Source organism: Bactrocera neohumeralis, unplaced genomic scaffold (assembly GCF_024586455.1).
Source record: "Bactrocera neohumeralis isolate Rockhampton unplaced genomic scaffold, APGP_CSIRO_Bneo_wtdbg2-racon-allhic-juicebox.fasta_v2 cluster11, whole genome shotgun sequence".
Lineage (NCBI taxonomy): Eukaryota > Metazoa > Arthropoda > Insecta > Diptera > Tephritidae > Bactrocera > Bactrocera neohumeralis.
In genome coordinates this window covers 20,634,766-20,650,675 of record NW_026089624.1, presented here as the reverse complement: position 1 = coordinate 20,650,675, position 15,910 = coordinate 20,634,766, and the positions used below count along the sequence as shown (strand labels likewise).

At 33.2% G+C, this 15,910-nt stretch overlaps 2 protein-coding genes across 8 annotated transcripts in view; one reads left to right on the top strand and one right to left on the bottom strand.

The window, feature by feature from the left end:
• Positions 1 to 15,910, top strand: part of LOC126766153 (craniofacial development protein 2-like) — a 438,928-nt gene that overhangs the window by 389,688 nt on the left and 33,330 nt on the right. The gene's annotated exons all lie outside the window — the stretch shown is intronic.
• LOC126766107 (homeobox protein onecut) overlaps positions 1 to 15,910 on the bottom strand; it is a 59,628-nt gene that overhangs the window by 18,312 nt on the left and 25,406 nt on the right. Inside the window, exon 1 of one of the 7 annotated variants that reach the window (XM_050483923.1) lies at positions 3,474 to 3,586. The exons of the other annotated variants lie outside the window; for them this stretch is intronic. The gene's annotated coding sequence lies outside the window, so the exon portion shown is untranslated. Of the gene's footprint in view, positions 1 to 3,473; positions 3,587 to 15,910 lie in introns of those variants that run through there. 7 annotated transcript variants of the gene reach the window in all.

The window sequence follows — 15,910 nt, the reverse complement described above, 5'->3', positions numbered from 1 at the left end:
GTTGTAGGGAGTATCATAAGGAGCATGTATACATATGTATGTATATTTATGTCTCTTCATATTCATGAGTATGTGAGAGAGCTGTATTTGTACACATTTTTTCGTTAAAAATGGAATATCAAAGAACTTATTTTCTTCGATATTCCCTGATTGCGCATATGCACATGCTATGGCATCATAAGCCGTACGTATATTATTTCTCTTCATATTCTCTGTTTGAGTATGTGGAGAACTGTTAAAAATGTTAACATTTCACATCGTGAATTCTGGAAGTTGTGAGGTGAATTCCTTACTCAATCTTATAAATTGTTCGACATCGAACCTGCACCTTCTCTATGTTTTAAGTTCTCTGGTTCAACGCTATTCCCCAACCTTAACGCAACCTTTTCCGAAGTCGCCTAAGAAGTTTCACTTCAATAATTTTAGATTTATTTCTCTTTTATTTTATTTTTTAATTTTTAAATAAATTATTATTTCAAATATTACTTATATTTATTTCGACTATTACAAAATGAAGATGTGCCAAATGAACTTCATTTCTTCAAAGAAAATTGATGACCTTCATGAAATATGCATATTCGTTATCATTTCCATATATGTATGTATACCAATACACCCCTATTCTGTGCACTTAACAAATTAACAAAATATTTAAAATTAACTCAAATATTTATCAAGCGAGAAATATTTTGGTATTCTGTGGCAATCTTGATAAAAGTAAAAGCTTCAATTCGTAAGGCTTTTCTCCACACGTGTGGTGAGTGGTGAACAAAATAATGTAAATAGAAAACAGTTGGTTTCTATTTAAATTATTCGTTAAAATGGACTGTAAGTAATTTGCAAATTTTTCTTATTTTTTATCTTAAAAATATCGGCATAATATATTTTTTAGAATAAACAATTGAATTTTACAAAAAAAATTCAATTTGCCGTAAAAGTTCGAAAATTCCAGAAATTACCCAGAAGTTAACTTCAACCTTGAATAACTTTTAAAGGAGTGAGTATATCGAAAAATCGTCAAGACTTTTTTTGTAGAGCATTCAATTCTGTACAAGAATATGACTGTTTTATTCCTACAAACGGGAAAGTTCCACAGAAAAAAAAAATATTCGTAAAAAGTGGCAAAATCCCATGTTATTTAAATGGGAAATGTATCGTGTTTGGGGCAAGGTTTACTATGAAAATTAAGGGCTTTTTATGGTCTGATATTGTTTTTTAGATGGAAAACTATAAGTTTAGGGAGCGTCTCGTCAAAAATAATCAATTTGGTAAATAACGAACACCCTAATGTACATATATGCATTGGCGTCTGTATATATATAACTAAAGAGTTGATATATATCTTGATCTTGTTCTTTCACCTTCGCGAATGTACTGCGAAGTGTTATAATCATTAATTGGAGAATCAAAGTCTTCTGCAACTCCGTTATCTATTTCGTTCAAGGTAATGCCTGCTTTCGTCATTATACATTATTATGCAATATATATAACGCAAGTACTAACAAACAAAGCGGAAGTTTCGTGTGAATAAAGTAGAACTCGGTGCTTCAAAAAAAATCTGAAGCGAGATTTTAAAACACCAAATGCTCTCTCTATGCAGAACCATGTAATTTGTTTTATTTTTGCTCTTTATGGGTATTAGGTGTTCCCACTGGTGTTAAAAGCCACGGTTCAGAGTCATGTCTTGCACCCGTAAATTTGGCATTTACAAATGTAAAACATAAACGGTGATCGCAAACCTAAAAAACGATACATTCAAAAATTGCATTGGCATATATGTATGTATGTATGTGCATGCAAAAACAAAACTTACTGCTTCAACATTGATACTGTAGAATCCTTTTCTATTTAAATATAAATTAAGGGGAGATTATTTGATGGTGGAGCAATGATAGCAATATGCGTGCAGTCAATTGCTCCTATGGTGCTTTTTATTCCAAATTTTCCAAAAAATCTGGAATATATTTCAAATAAATTAGTTTAAATTTGCATATTATTATTTGTATTACAATAATACTTGCCCGGTTTTTATAAAAGTTTCTTCCTTTGTTGAACTGGGAAACTTTATTTCTCCTCCCTTCACCTTCACAATAAGTTTTGCTACAGCTCGCACACTTCTCGAAAGGGACGACTGACTCATGGGCAAGTTGACGTTCAAAGTTCAAAAGTGCTAGAACCCTTACAGTTAAAGGTAGTGACATTTTCTGATTATGATGTGGGGCCAGTTCATCAATTAGGCGACGGCAAATTTCACAAGTTAATAGAAAATTTTGCACAAAGGTATTCTCGCTCAAAGAAAATGGATTGCTATCGTCGCGTAAACATTTTAAATGCCGCGCGATTCCTATTCTCACAATTTTCATCTTCGTTTAACAATAATAACAAAAGTAAAATATCTTCCATTTTCACAACAAGATGCACAATAAGATATTTAATTCATAACGAGCACTGCTGTCATGACATCTTAACAACTTATAAGGAAAAGAGCTTTTTATTTCAGACACAGAATGCCAAATGCTTGATAAATTTAAAACTTTGACAAATTAGAAATACATATGTTGAATTTGTCAAGTGCACAGAATAGGGGTGATAGAATTTGTATGACATATATTATTTCTTTGCCACATTTGTCTGTATGTTTACGAAAGCAAATACAAGCCACATTCATACATATGTACATACATTCATAACAACAAGTGTCGCACGCATCTTTCGCATGGCCGAAACTCTTTGCTTTGTTAAGGAGTCAATGTGTCGAAGCACTGACACGACGACAAAGCGTCACAACATTAGGGAAATTCAGGATCTGGCGCAAATGGTTTTGCATATTTGCAATTGCAAATGAGGGAGCATATTTTTGCTTTTACACTAACAAAATGAACAGCGATGCATCTGCTACACCCTTGCAAAGAAGCAACACTAAAACGCCATTATATTATTTGCAACACTGGTTTGCAAATTATCAGCTGTTGTCAAAAATAAAAGCAAACAAAGAAAAGAAATGGAGCAAACAGGTTTAAACAGAAAAATAATTAAACGTGAAAAACCAAACAAAAATTGGAGCGAAAAAAAATCCAGAGTATACTGGATTTCTTGCAGGAAGCTCCAGAAGTAGAGGTAAGTGATTTAAGTGATTAATTTTAACAATTTATTTAAATAATTTTAATAGGCACCAACAGCTCAAATTTTTTATAAAAAGCTCATTGAGAGCACAAAAATAGACACCACGTGAGATCTAATACGGAGGAAAGTGCGGCACCTGAAGGCTTCATACAAAAAAGCAAGCGATTGGCAAATGTCAACAGGAGCAGGCCTTCTTGAGTCTCATGCCGGGACGTCGAGTGTTGGAGGTAAGCGTAATGAATGCGACAAAATTTTGTCTAATGTTTATATTTCAGGCAAAGTGTTGCAGATGTGCCCACACTTTAATCAGCTTAAATATATTTTTGGGAAAAAAGCCACAAGTGAATTACCTTTTGAAGGGGTTGATAGTATAAGGAATGATGTCGGCGAAGAAATTGCGTCTCCAATTGACATTGCCAATATTGGAAATCTACCACCAGGAATGTAAGTGAAGTAATTGTTCCTGAAAAAGCAAAAGATTTCACGGAAAAAATGAAAACACATGTACCAAAATCATCTGCTGCAAATCTTGTTGCTTTCCAAGTCGAGTGTAGGCAAATGTTTAAAATGAAAATGGAATGGGAAAAAGAGAAACATGAAAAAGATCACGCTTTGAATGAAAGAAGATTGCAAGCCGAAATTGAAAGAGGTAAAGCTGAAATAATATTCAAGAATCGTGAATTGGACTTAAAAATCTTTGAATTGGAAAAGGATGAAAGATTGAAAAAACTTCAACTTGAAAAGGAGGAACGCTTACAAAAGTTCGAAATTTAAATGAAATATAAGTATTCCTCTCAACAGTAATTTTTCTGTACTTTATTTATTTATCTTAATTTATTTATCTCTGTACTTTATTTATCTTTTTATTTTAAAATATGTAGTTCCAATTACTGTTCAGATGAATACTTATTTAATACGGTTATTGATGTTTTACTATCTTCTATCATTCAAAGCGTTATCTTTTTCATGTTTGTCTTTTACTAAATTTATAAATATATGTAATTATTATTATTACATATGTAATTAAAAACTGACAAATTAATTAAAATACTTTTAAGAAAACATTACTGCGTATATGGCTTGTCTTTTAGTTTCTCCAACATTGTTGGGTATATGCTCATCAGGCTCAATAGAATCTTCCGTAGTAGTTGATCGATCTGAACCATCGTCGAAGGAAGTGGTAAAATTATTAATTAAAATGTTGTACAGCATACAAGAAACCAATGGCAGCATAATTTATGTTTTTTTTTTGTTAGACAAACGCATCCTTAGCTGCTGAAGGCTTCCAAATCTTTCTGCCAAATCCGCCGTAAATTAAATGCAATTCGGGCATTTCTATCCAACTGTCTTACGTTGCTTCTGTAAGAGGTTATTAACGTTCCAGATAAAGGGTATGCCGATTTTGTTGAAAGAGTGAGCTATTTCGATATATACGGGCATCCTGCCAGCTCCCAGGGTGACCAACCACAACATGTCGAATTACTCGTTTATAGTCACAAACTATTTGTGCTTTTATTGAATATACTTATGTGATTTATGGAGAAGTATGATGTATGGTCTTCAATTGGCAATTCTGCTAATTTAATCTCAGTTTCCATCAATATATCAATAACTCATCAAAGTATTCGATACTATTTTCGATCGTTCAACCACATCGGGATATACTTTTAAAAAAAAAACGCATAAAATTTGCAAAATCTCATCGGTTCTTTATTTGAAACGTTAGATTGGTTCATGACATTTACTTTTTGAAGATAATTTCATTTAAATGTTGACCGCGGCTGCGTCTTAGGTGGTCCATTCGGAAAGTCCAATTTTGGGCAACTTTTTCGAGCATTTCGGCCGGAATAGCCCGAATTTCTTCGGAAATGTTGTCTTCCAAAGCTGGAATAGTTGCTGGCTTATTTCTGTAGACTTTAGACTTGACGTAGCCCCACAAAAAATAGTCTAAAGGCGTTAAATCGCATGATCTTGGTGGCCAACTTACGGGTCCATTTCTTGAGATGAATTGTTCTCCGAAGTTTTCCCGCAAAATGGCCATAGAATCGCGAGCTGTGTGGCATGTAGCGCCATCTTGTTGAAACCACATGTCAACCAAGTTCAGTTCTTCCATTTTTGGCAACAAAAGTTTGTTAGCATCGAACGATAGCGATCGCCATTCACCGTAACGTTGCGTCCAACAGCATCTTTGAAAAAATACGGTCCAATGATTCCACCAGCGTACAAACCACACCAAACAGTGCATTTTTCGGGATGCATGGGCAGTTGGCCACCAAGATCATGCGATTTAACGCCTTTAGACTATTTTTTGTGGGGCTACGTCAAGTCTAAAGTCTACAGAAATAAGCCAGCAACTATTCCAGCTTTGGAAGACAACATTTCCGAAGAAATTCGGGCTATTCCGGCCGAAATGCTCGAAAAAGTTGCCCAAAATTGGACTTTCCGAATGGACCACCTAAGACGCAGCCGCGGTCAACATTTAAATGAAATTATCTTCAAAAAGTAAATGTCATAAACCAATCTAACGTTTCAAATAAAGAACCGATGAGATTTTGCAAATTTTATGCGTTTTTTTTAAAAAAAAAAGTTATCAAGCTCTTAAAAAATCACCCGATAGTTTCGCCATCTCCCACTCCAAACATTGTCGCTATTTTTCTATATGCTGCGCTTTCTCCGGACGAACCCAATCGAAACAGTTGATTTCGAATTCGACAGAAAATTGCTTACATGAGTGCGCTTTGTTGAATTCCTCATCGTTTTTATTAAATCAACCAGCATATTATATTGGTCTCTATCTATTCTTAACATTTGGCGGAGTCGGTCTTCGTTCAGTTTTGTCAAAATATTATTGCGTCAAATGTTTGACTTAGGTATTGTGCTATAAACTCCTCGCCGACATTCCATAACAACAGATATACTGTCAGCCAATTCATCTAACACTGCATCCACTGCGTCATCATCACTTTCGATTTCTAGAAGAAAATTGTTATTAACTGAAATTCTGCATAAAAATATTTCTTACCTTCAATGTCAATAATTTCCTCAGCAGCTTCATCAATTAAAGCGTCAGTTAATTTTTCTCTAAAACTTTTTTTCGGCATATTTTCTAATTTGTGCGAAAATTCTGTTTACAAACAATGTTTTTCTTCACCGATCAGCTGTAATGGTATTTGCAAGGGTTGCACAGAAATCACAAAAAAAAACGTTCACTGTTGATGGTAAATATTTGCAATTGCATAATTTTGCAAGCTCAGATGCACAAGATTCTGAATTGCCCTATTGTGTTGCTGGTAGAAAATCCGAGCTGTGCCGAAAGAAACTATCAAACGATCGCCGATTGTCCCCGCTTCCCTTGCTGCTCGAACAGCTTCGCCGACAAGCTAGCGTAAATATGTAAGCGTTAAACGTTCAACGCAACCTTTTCCGAACTCGCATAAGAAGTTTAACTTCAGAAACTAATTAATAATAATTCGTTGAATATTTATTATCAAAATGTTTTTTACCAAATAATATATTTTACAAATACTAATACTAAGTCTTAAAATACAGTTAGAAGATACTTTTTCGGCCTTCTAACTGTATAAGTTAACATATAAGAATTGAACGTTTTGTTTGTGAAATGCAAAAATGATGCAATGCACTTTGTTTAGATCGCAACATTCTGATGACGCATAAGTTCGTTGCCCAGCCACTGCGGCCTGCAGCGGTAACCCGACACTTGCCTATGCCGCAAGCGACTATGTTGGCGTATGCTGATTCGGCTTGCCCGATATAGCAGCGGACACTTAAGCGCCCAAATTTTAGGTTCAATAATATTTTTGCAGTTCAATATTAAGTTCAGTTTGTATCTTAATATTAAACAGTAAAGTTCTGACACCGGCACTTCCTGAATCGCCTTTTATTATTGGAACCTGCTCATCAATATAATTTATATAACTCCTTACGGCCTCAACCAGACTTATCTGTATATATGCTGCATAATACTGATTCCAAGATTGTTTTGGGAGATTTCAAGTTCGGTAAGTTATTAGATCTAGTTTACGTCGATAACGCTTCAATATTCTCTGTTGTCCGAAGTGATCCTTTGGTTCTACGAGACGACTCTTATCATCCTGCTATGGAAATTAATATCGAAATCATATACATACATTTTACTTGATGGCAATACACACACGTTTGTTCTCGGTTCAAGTTTCCAAAGTAAGTTGCCAGATTACAGTGGCAATATTGAATTAAGTGTCTCCCATTTTTAAATTTTTAAATTCGTAATTTTTTCCAATGAAAATTATTTGTATTCAAAATGAAACCTCAAGTACAATCCCTTGGATTCTTATATCGACAAAAACGTGTTCGCCTTTTTCGTCAATAAAATGTTCACTGTATTGAATAGTTAGTATAAAATGTATACCACAGCAACGCGTGGCCGGATTCCCTAGTATATGTATTCTAAATTGCGTCGGCAATTTGTTGAACTTAACAAAATATGTTATAATAATTATTTAAACTAAGAAAAAAATAATATATTATACGAAATCCAAAATTGTTCTATGGTTTCGTCAATTCCAAACGCAAGATTTCTAATTTTCAGTCGGTGATGAAATGTAAGTCTATGTCCAGTGAGAATCACACAATTTCTAATATTACTGAGATCAAATTGAAAGTTGAATAACATATATAATAATAATTACTTTATACTTCGCGTGTTTTCGAATCGGTCAATTTCTGTAAGTTGGTAGTACTGTTAGTGACATCTATGCTAAATTTCACGTCAAAATATTCATAAGTATTTGAGATATACGTCGTTTTGTGAGGCTCTATAAGTGAATTTTTCGATTTTTGCTATGTCTGAATTTATTGAACAAAGAAGTGCGATAATGCACCATCTCATATTGCATTGGTTATTCGTGATAATTTCGCCACATTTTCAACTAATATCGTGCCGCAACCACCGCATGCGCCTGATTTACCTTCTTGTAACTTCTGGGTATTCAGCAAATTCACATGGAGTGGTCACCGTTTTGACTCAATTGAGGATATATAAGCTGAGACGAAGAAGGCTCTGATGGCCATCACGACGGAGGATTTTTCCAAGTGCTATGATGACTGGAAAATTTGTTAGCTTAAGTGTATTGCAGCGGGAGGGGATTACTTAGAAGGATATGAAATGGACAAAATTCACCTCTCAATTGCTGAATTCTGTGAGTCCAATTACTCTTCAAGCTCTCTTAAAAATTTCCCGAATCAGCATAAGTTATGCCCGATTTCTGTAATTAATGCACCTACCATTTCCAAAGTAGAAGTCTTATATGAGTTAAATATGTTAAAACATTCATTTAATTATGGCCCAGATTTAATTCCCCCTTGTTTACTTAAAATATGTGCCAAATATATATAATTACGTTTATAAAATGAAACGCCTTCTTCGGTGTTCGAAAAAGACTTATTCTAGTAAATTCTAGATAATTATAACGGTATAACGGTAGTTCAAAATATGTAAAATAAGGGGAGAGAGTGAGAGTTAGTAGCTAAGTAAATATGTAAGTAACCGGATTTTCAATAGGAATTCTACAAAAGTAAACCGATAAGGACAGCAAACGACGCCATATTTTTTATTGCTCTTTTGACATTTCTCTTCACTAAAATTTGCCATTTTTTCATGGAAAGATATATAATCCAATAACGAGTCAAAATTATTAAAATTTACTACCGGAATTCGGAGTCGAGTTGAGACCACTGTCAACTTTAAGAGCGCTACGTCTAATTTATGGTCGTCATAATCGTCTTGTCAGATTAATAAGTGAGCGTCTAGCGGCAAAATTTGAATCCACAGGCACAGTAGAAAATGTTAGCGTGCCAGTGAGACAAAGGTTTGCCCTTAGTCTCGAGAATATGGCAGCCGCTAGGGTATCAGGAACACGCTAATTAGCCTATCACACGTCGTTCTCAAGTGCTCAAGTACTATATACCAACCCTTTACAAAACTATTTGATACATCTCTTAAACATGGCTTATTTCCATCAATATGGAAAAAGTCATTTATAATTCCTTTGCATAAGAGTGTATTTAGGACATCCGTCACCGGCGTCATTGGGCTGTACTTCTTCCTTTGATGATCAAGACCAGCATGTTACTGTGAACGGAAATCGCTATCAGTGGAGGGTTACATTACTATATACCAACCCTTAACAAAACTATTTGCTGCGTCTCTTAAACAAGGCTTATTTCCATAAATATGGAAAAAGTCATTTATAACTCCTTTGCATAAGAGTGGATTTAGGTCATCCATTGAAAACTATAGGGGAATAGCGAAGTCGTCAGCAATACCTAAACTTTTTGAATTTCTTGTTCTCAGCACGGTTTTTGTAAAGGTAAAGGTTGTCTACAGTAACTAAGTTTTTAGTATTTGTAAGAAACGTATCAACTGGTTTTAGGGAGAATAAGTATAGATGATGTAATATACACAGATTTTAGCAAAGCTTTTGATAAGCAAACCATTAAATTATTTTGAAAAAAAAGGACCCTCTTAGTTTTCAAACATTTTTTTTAATGGGTTGCTTTATATCTTAGTAATAGGTCTCAACAAGTTATATTTGAGAATAGATTTTCTGATTTAATTAATGTCCCTTCAAAAAAATATATAGTCTAATGTTACGTATTTAAGAATTTTATTACACAATATGTAGACGAAGTAAAACTTTTCAAGTCATATACTTTAAATAGTGAAAGATATCAGTTGCAAACAAACTTAAAAAGCTAAGTTTCTTGGTGTGTTCGAAATAATATGCCATTGAACTTTAAAAAATGTGAAACGTTATGCTTTTTCAGTGGATCTGTGTACCCTATTTCATACGTAATACAAAAGTTTAGTTTGGCGCAAATATGCAGTTTTGTTGATCTGGGAGTAACTATGGACCCAAAACTCAATTTTAATCTTCATGCATCTTCCTTGATTTTTAAGGCTAAAGGCGCTCTTAGTTTTATTAAACGTTGGTCTAAAGCATTTACAGATCCGCTTATTATGAAAACTTGTTACATCTTTGATGAGACCTATCCTGCAGTGATATTCAAACACAATTTTTACTTTTTACTTTAAATCATTTAGATTGGAATTCCAGGCTAAAACCCCTACAACACACAAGAAAAAACAATTTTCGCTCTAATCAATTGAAAAACTATTCAAAAATATCGTCCCGAAGTTTCATTGGTTTACTCCGAATCAAGTGCGTGATAGAGCGCTTTTCCGAGAAAAATGACATTCCGACAGTTGCTTAACTTTTTAATATCGAAAAACACAGGGTTGACGGGCAAAAAATATCATAATAATATATTATATATGCATTAGAAATGGAATTATTCATATAGTTAAAACAGAAAATATACCCTGTTCAGGGTATAATTAGAAACAATTAAAAAAAATTTAAATAGCACATACTCTATACTTTGGAAAAAAAAGCAATATAATAAATTCGTTTATCTTCTCTAATGAAGAAACAAATATTGCAAGAAAAACGAAAGACAAAGAATATACACGTTTAGGTGAAGTTCTTGAATTTTCTGAAATAAAAGTCGCAACTAATGGCAAAATTAAATTTGTGAAACAATAGATACAAATAGTAAAAAATAATGGAAGAATTAATCAAATCAATTTTAATACAAGTCTAAATTGCGAAAAGACAAAATATGGAAAAAGAACAGATTGTAAATATTATAACTCCTTGGAAATATGTCTGAATAATTATGTAGTAAATTTTTGTAATGATTCATGTAGTTATGTATATGCAATCTCCTAAAAACTCGTTTACACGGAAACGGAAGAATCTTTAAGTTCTTGCCAATGGTGGGGAAAATATAAAGACCTTATTCACGCTGAGAATTTTTATACCCTGAACAGGGTATATTAAGTTTGTCACGAAGTTTGTAACACCCAGAAGAAATCGTCGGAGACCCTATAAAGTATATATATAAATGATCAGTATGTCGAGCTGAGTCGATTTAGCCATGTCCGTCCGTCTGTCCGTCCGTCCGTCTGTCTGTCTGTATATATACGAACTAGTCCTTCAGTTTTTAAGATATCGTTTTGAAATTTTGCAAACGTCATTTTCTCTTCAAGACCACTATAGCATATAGCTGCCATACAAACTGAACGATCGGTATCAAGTTCTTGTATGGACAACTTTCACATTTGACAAGATATATTCACGAAATTTGGTATAAATTATTTCCTAAAGCAACAATGTAATCTCCGAAGAAATTGATCTGATCGGTTGACTATAGCATATAGCTGCCATACAAACTGAACGATCGGTATCAAGTTCTTGTATGTACACCTTTCACATTTGATAAGATATATTCACGAAATTTGGTATATACATATTATTTTCTAAAGCAACAATGTAATCTCCGAAGAAAATGTTCAGATCGGTTGACTATAGCATATAGCTGCCATACAAACTGAACGATCGGTATCAAGTTCTTGTATGGACTTTCACATTTGACAAGATATATTCACGAAATTTGGTATATATTATTTCCTAAAGCAACAATGTAATCTCCGAAGAAATTGATCATATCGGTTGACTATAGCATATAGCTTCCATACAAACTGAACACTTAGTTACTAACAGAAATGCACCTGTGAATGGTATTTAGCTTTGGTGCAACTGAAGTTAACGTTTTTTCTTGTTCATTCTAAATTTATTTTGATGTCTGTAAGCCTTATATACTATTTTTGAAGTCTTACTTATCTAATTAAATATATGTGTATGTACTGCACATCGCATGGAGTTGTTTTTAACTGTACAATGCAATACATGTGTGTGCGTGTGTTATCGCATTTAGTTGTCGACTTGTTGTCAGCTATGTACCATTAAGTCGTGCTCTTCCGTTGTGTCATCAACTTGAATATCTCTTTCTGCAAGATCTTTTATCTCATCTTTTCCCTTCTCCTCAATTTCCAAAAGAGACATTTTATTGTTCACATCATTAAATAGGCATTGCTTCTCAAAAGTAATTTCCTCTACGCGCAGCTTGCCTTCTTTCGATGTGTCATCTATGCGATACTTCTCCTTCGATATGTCATCAACGTAATGCTTCTCGAAACGTATATCTTCTACGCGCAGATTGTCTTTCTCCGATATGTCATCTATGCGAGGCTTTTCGAAGGTTATATCTCCTATGCGCAGCTTACCAAAGGTAATATCTTCTATGCATAGCTCATTTTTAAATTGCTTTTTTGTTTTTTTAACATTTGCAAAGTGTCGGTGATTTCATAAGATAGATCTTCAGTTTCCCAATTATTACACGACCTGCTATATTTTAGCAGCTCCATAAGTTTTCGAGACGGTCTTCAAAAAATTCCATTTCAGTTTCGTCTCCATATATTTATTTTTGCTTCTGCAATTGTAAATCGAATTTTTTCCGCTCTTTTCTCTATTGCCTGCTCTATGAGGTCTATCATTTTATTGGCAGTTGGGCTATTTCCTTTAGCCCCTATGCCCATCTCTTTGGAAGCTACATGGTCCCTTTTTGAGCTCCTGCACTCGCTTCCTATTATCTTCGACTCTCCTCCATATATATTCTAGATTTATTTCCTCAAATCTAATGTCTTCTACGCGCAGCTTCTTCTCAAAAGTGATCTCTTCTAGGCGTAGATCGCTTTCTTTTGGCGTTGTAATATGTCCGCAGTGGTCGACATTTTTAACTATTTTTTTTTAATAAACTGTTTTTATTCTTCAAAAAGTAGTTGGAGGTAATTGTTTTGGTCGCCTAGTTGACCTTGCTGTGCCTCGATTCACAGCCGCTGAATATTTTTTTAAATAACAGTTTTTACACATCGTTTAGTTTCGTACTAAAACAGCTTATGTGATCAAATGAATATGCGGGAACAGGCACCCGTCTTATAATTTCTTTTATAGGGTTTTTATATTGCCTATATACATTCATATATAATAGGACTTTTACATCTGTCACAACTCTCATGGCAAGTTAGGACCAAATCCTTGATATTGCCTGTATTTTATTCATACAGGTCGTATCCGGCTCGAAAGACCAAATGTTTTAACTCAATAAAGATTTTATCAACCTTACCACTGGTGGGGTGAAATGAAAAAGTCTTTATTTTAGTAAGAAATCTTTCGTTCTAATTTTATTTTGATGTTTGTAAGCCTTATATACCATTTTTGAAGTCTTACTTATCTGAATAAATATATGGCTATGTTCGTAAATGCATCATGATGCGCATCATGACGATTGCATAACAAACAGAACGTTCAGAAATGCCAATATTGCAGCACTGCAATAATCAAGCGTTCAAAAAGACAACACTTCTATCAGCTGTCACTCATAATTTCTATCAAAAAATTGTTTACTGCATTTAACTACGATGTCTGACGAAAAGTAAGTGCAAAACTGTTTTATTTTAATTTTTGTATTGAAGTTTAGTTAAATTTGGTTAATAGTAATTGTATAAATTATTATTTTTAAATTTTTAGTGAAAATCTCAGTAATGTGGAGCCACAGTTATTGCTGAGAGTACGGTAGAATATGGAGGACGAGTTGAAATCGGGTAGAAGGAAAAAAAATGTATTGTGGAAGAAAGTTGTGACCGAAGTTTAAAATGTAAATGAAAACAATAAAAATTAAAATGAAGTTCGTCAGAAAAAGTAATAAAAAAATTATTCAAATAAAGGAAGGTGTACTATTGGAAAAAATTTAGCGTGCGTAACGTAGCGTGCGTAACGTTGGGTTCACGGCCATTGATAAAAAACCACAAAATTTTTTGGCTGCAAGTAAGTTATTTTAAAATTCTCTTATATTCATCTTTCTTTAAGGTATTTCATTTGGTGTGCTTTATTATACAAAATTTGCTAAAAATTACGAAAACATACCTCAACCTTCAAAGCTACTTCCATTTTTTGTAGCGTGCGTAACAATACTTTGAGATCAAATTTTTCGCAGCTTAAACCTGTTACAAAAAATATTTTGATGACATTCGAAAGTACACTCAAAAACTCCTCTCAAAAACTGATTAAGAAATTTTTATAACTTTCAAAAATTAAACTTCACCTAACAAATTGTGAAAAGTAATTTTATACAAAAACAAGTATGGAAGAGGTGTAATCGAACATTTTATACTCTCGCAACATGCAAGAATTAAAAAATCGCCATTATTTCATCCATTTTTTCTGATTTCAATTAAATTTTCTTGCATATGAACCGATATATGCGGTATAAAGTGAATCGCAAGTTTAAAAATATTTATTTTATTTATATTAGAAGTGTTGACCCGATTTTACGCATTTTTTGCACAACTTGTAACCCGATTTCATATTTGTGAACACAAGATTAAATACCTTGAGGGCACTATTTGTGCAAAGTTTGACACTACAAATTTATTGATGTTTGATTTGTATACTGTAAAGTGAAAGAATGTTGTTTAAAAGTTTGGTTGAGTCTATCGATTGGTGGTTGCAATAATTCGATAATGTATTTTCCAAAAACTAAAACCATCATTATTAGTGGAAAAGAAGAGATAAAAGATCTTGCAGAAAGAGATATTCAAGTTGATGACACAACGGAAGAGCACGATTTAATAGTAGCTGACAACAACTCGACAACTTAATGCGATAACACACGCATACACATATACAGTTAAAAACAACCCCATGTGATGTGCAGTACATACACATAGGCTATGTTCGTAAATGCATCATGACTTGCAGCATAAGCAACAGTAGCAACACTGCAAGTTTGACGTTTGATACTTCTTATACAATTTTTGACAATTTGCAGATACATTTGTTTGCATTTTTGAACGCGTATAACACTAAAATGGAAATTTTGCTGAATCTAACACTAGACGAAATTTGTGAACAAAGAAATGATAGATTTTCTTTAAATTTAAGAAAAAGAAGGGTATTGAGTAAAAAAAAAAAATTGTAGGTACAAATGTTTGTCTTTTAAAAGACAAAGTATTTATAGAACAAACTTCCGGGATTTTTAAGAAACAGTTTAAAATTTTAAATTATATTGAAGCTTCGAGCATTAAAGCCACAGCTAATGTAATACTCGCTTGTGCTATCTTACACAATTTTATCATAAATAAGAGAGCTTATTCTGAACATTTTAACGATGCAATAGCATATGCCGATATGGAAACCAACAATGAAATCGAAGGAATTCAAGATGCCACCGTTGATTCAGATGATATCAATGGAATCGATAGAAGAAACTATTTTACCACTATGTTTTCATCATAAAACAAAAATAACAACAATTGTTTTTATTTTAACAAAACAATTTATACTCTTTTTTAATAAGATTATTTAATTCATATTTTATGTTTATAAATTAATTTATTAATGTATATATGTTTATAAATAAATTTTATGTTTTGCTGAATCTGCCGTTAGTGCTATTTCGAGCTCATTTTCATTAAGAAATGAAAAATAATGGTTGCTTTTTATTCCGGGAATGCTCTTAATGTTATCCCATCTCTCCGAAAGAAATGCAGTTGTATTTTTAATATATGTACTGCTTACATATAAAATAGAAATACCATTTATATTAATTTTTGCCAATTTAAAAAAAATCATGGGCGTTATTAAGAACAATATTCTGAGCTTTCAGCATTTGCCAAATTTTTCTCTTTATGACAGCTTCAATTCCGTCTACTGCACCCTTTCCGTGAGCAGTTGCAAAAAAATTCCACTCAAAGTTGGTCAAATCTAATTTTTCTTTAAAAAACGGTATAATACTCAAAATGAACTTGTTTTTAAATTGACTTGCA